Source organism: Schistocerca piceifrons, chromosome 3 (genome assembly GCF_021461385.2).
Source record: "Schistocerca piceifrons isolate TAMUIC-IGC-003096 chromosome 3, iqSchPice1.1, whole genome shotgun sequence".
Lineage (NCBI taxonomy): Eukaryota > Metazoa > Arthropoda > Insecta > Orthoptera > Acrididae > Schistocerca > Schistocerca piceifrons.
In genome coordinates this window covers 210,808,966-210,812,818 of record NC_060140.1, presented here as the reverse complement: position 1 = coordinate 210,812,818, position 3,853 = coordinate 210,808,966, and the positions used below count along the sequence as shown (strand labels likewise).

The following is a 3,853-nucleotide window of genomic DNA, read 5'->3' as shown; positions in this document are numbered from 1 at the left end:
GGAAACTGATTTCACTTAGCCTAAGTTTAAACCTGATTATATGATCAATGACCAGTTTGCATAAATCTAATAAAAGCACTCCGTCTTCAGGCCACGAGTGGCCTACCGGAACCATCCGACCGCCGTGTCATCCTCAGTGGAGGATGCGGAAGGATGGGCGTGGGGTCAGCACACCGCTCTCCCGGTCGTTACGATGGTATTCTTGACCGAAGCCGCTACTATTCGGTCGAGTAGCTCACGAGGCTGAGTGCACCCCCAAAAATGGCAACAGCACATGGTGGCCTGGATGGTCACCCATCCAAGTGCCGACCACGCCCGACAGCGCTTAACTTTGGTGGTCTCACGGGAACCGGTGTATCCATTGCGGCATGGCCGTTGCTAAATCTAACAAAAGGGATACTTAAAATAATGAATCAACTATAATTAAACCATTTCACAGTATATTATAGAATTAACAAAATACGAAATTAGAAACGTTTGTGCATGGTTCTTACACAGCCGTTCCTTGGCAGCTAGTAATGTGTACAAAATGGTTTAGACCGGTTCATACCAAACCGCTTGGGCACTGGAAGATACTCTGACAACGAACTCAACGACTGTGAAGGGCTAATAAGCACTATCTGAAACTTCCTGGCAGATTAAAACTGTGTGCCCGACCGAGACTCGAACTCGGCACCTTTGCCTTTCGCGGGCAAGTGCTCTACCAACTGAACTACCGAAGCACGACTCACGCCCGGTACCCACAGCTTTACTTCTGCCAGTACCTCGTCTCCTACCTTCCAAACTTTACAGAAGCTCTCCTGCGAACCTTGCAGAACTAGCACTCCTGAAAGAAAGGATATTGCGGAGACATGGCTTAGCCACAGCCTGGGGAATGTTTCCAGAATGAGATTTTCACTCTGCAGCGGAGTGTGCGCTGATATGAAACTTCCTGGCAGAATAAAACTGTGTGCCCGACCGAGACTCGAACTCGGGACCCGAGTTCGAGTCTCGGTCGGGCACACAGTTTTAATCTGCCAGGAAGTTTCATATCAGCGCACACTCCGCTGCAGAGTGAAAATCTCATTCTGGAAGCACTATCTGGTTTTTAATTAAGGATAATGCAGTCTTTAGTTTGTAATAGTTTTACAAAAATAGTCAAGGAGCCAATGTTTTCTTCAAATCTGTTAAACATGGTTTCCCCTGATTGCCTATAGTTTTTAACACTTAGATTCTGCCGCGCGTTATTCAGTAGGTGCGAGACCTAATTGGTCTGAAATAGTGAAGAGTTGACAAGCAACGTCTCTAAGGTGCACTACACTTAAAAAGCCCCGCCTTTGAAGAATTTCTAGAGCGTTATAGTGAGAAACGTCGACATAAACGAGTTTTCTTTGTGCACCGAGTCTTTAGCTTACAGTGCCCAAGCATGACCGTGTTAAACAGAATATAGTGGAGGTGTACTTCTGGCTGAAACTGTCATACAGCATGAGATGATGAGCGACAGAGGAAAAGAGAGAGCGGAGAGTGGAATGTGGGAGGGACGAAAGGAGGAGGCAGGAACGGAACGGTAGATGAGGTATCTGCGAGAAGAATTTTCATATCCAAATTGAAAAAAGAAATAAATACACAAGAACAGAATTTTATTCCGCAGAGCTTCCTTCTGTTTACCACCTTGGCTGTAATTACTGCGAATGCTCCAGTTAATTGCTTCTAATTCATACAGTGTGTTTCTACCACAAAATGTGTTCCGCTTATAGAACGACGTTGGGTCATTTTAATGAGTATCGTAAGCGAGGAGCTGTCCAGACTGTTTGCCTCAAACGAAATGGGTGAGTTGAAAGGGGGGTCTCTTCTAAAGGAAGCATTATGTGGCTAAACGCGTGTTGGTGGTGTAGGACACTCGTTTGAACGTCGTTAAAGGTTATCATAAAAAGAAAATGACGGAACACGGAACCCCAAGTAGGCGACTGGAGCAGGGTAGCTCACATCTCAGTAATATAGGAGGGAACGTTGTTTAGGAGTCTCTAATAGTGTTCGGGACGTAGAGTTCACTGTGTATGTACAGAAACTGAAAAGAGCGACACCATATCGCCTATTGAAAGTAAATCAGGAGAATACTACTTTGATTTTGAGTATATGTTCTGAGGGCTGCAAAAATATACGCCGCCGTTTTGATGGAAGAACGTCTCATTCATTCGTTACGAAAATTGCGTATTGTCCGTACTCCGCTACTTTGGCAAACCTTAAATGTTTCTATGCCGATAATCAAAGTTCAGGGGGGAGGGAAAAAAACTGAGACTTGCCAATGATTATGTGATTCTGTCAGAGGCATCAAGGGACGTGGAAGAACAATTGAACAAAATGGACAGTTTCTTGAAAGCCGGATATGAGATGAATAACACAAAAGCAGAACAAGGATAATGGAATGGAGTAGAATTAAATCAGGCGATATTGAGGGAATTAGATTAGAAAACGAGACACTAACAGTATTAAATGGGTTTTGCTATTTGCACAGAAAAACAACTGATGATGGCCGAAATAGAGAGGATAATATAACGTAGATTGGCAATGAGAAAAAGTGTTTCTGAAGCGCAGAAATTTGTTAACATCGAACATAGATTAGAGTATTAGGAAGCATTTTCTGAATGCATCTGTATGGACTGTAGTCATTTATGGAAGTGAAACAATGATGATAAACAGATTAGACAAGAAGAGATTGGCCTACAGAAGGATGCTGAAGATTAGATGGGTAGATTGCATAACTAACGAGGAGATACTGAGCAAAATTCAAGAGAAATATAATTTGTGGCACAACGTGACTGAAAGAAGGGATCGGTTGACAGGACACATTTGGGACATCGAGCGATCACTAATTTAGAACTGGAGTCAATTGTCGGGAGTAAAAGTCGTAGAGAGAGGCCAAGGCATGAATGCAGTAAGCAGGTTCAGAAGGGTGTAGGTTGCAGTAGTTATTCGGAGGTGAATAGGTTTGCGCGGGATAGAGTAGCGAGAAGAGTCTGCGGACTGAAGATCACAACGACAACAATAACAATAAGAATAACAACACCCTGCCTATAATTGGTTTGATAGTGGCACCATGAAATTCGCTGGAAGCTGCTGACTTACCGTCACCATCTCCAGCACTTGGTCTTGCAATCACATTCTCCCGCCTCTACTGGCTTTGATATTCCCACTGTAGCTCATGTTTCTTGTGTGCTCCACACTCTGTAAGTTATTCCTTGTTAGTGATTACACACCTCACAGAATTCCTATTTTTATTGATGGTAGGTGTCGATATGTCTTTAAATTTGTATGCCACAAGTCACTATCAACAGCTTTCGTGCTAAAATACATAATCGTAACTGGTTTCAGTGAGTAACCACTGGCAATTACCGGTCGAATCGTCATGGAATCTGGCTGCTGGAGATCTAAACAGTAACATGCAACGTCAGCTGCTAGATGAATTAAGAACTGACCAAAAAGTAATAACCTACAGTGGGAATAAATGTCAAATGATGTCACAAAATAATGTGGCATTGCATTTTATTCATTTGGTTGTACTCGGCGAAACTAATTCTTAAAGCAGATTGACGGAAGATAGTGTTCCTGTAGTTGCAGTGCATTTTCGTGCATCAACATGTACACCGACAACAGAAGCAAATAAAACACTATTCTTCAGCTTTCACAAACCAAACGTTCCACAAGCTCAGCAATTAAAGGAAGCAGCAAACATGGCAGTACGAGATATATCAAAAAGCACCGTGTCACGTATCAGATGGATGAGTCAGACATGTGGTTTTGACTGGGCACGAGTAATGTAAGGATACCGATAGCGATAGCACTACTACGTATCAAATCTTAACATTAGCTATAA

The 3,853-nt window shown here is 43.0% G+C and overlaps 1 pseudogene; it reads right to left on the bottom strand.

Annotated features, from left to right (window-relative positions):
- Nucleotides 1-262: 262 nt before the first annotated feature.
- On the bottom strand, nucleotides 263-380 carry LOC124791183 (annotated as a pseudogene).
- Between the last annotated feature and the right edge of the window lie 3,473 nt (nucleotides 381-3,853).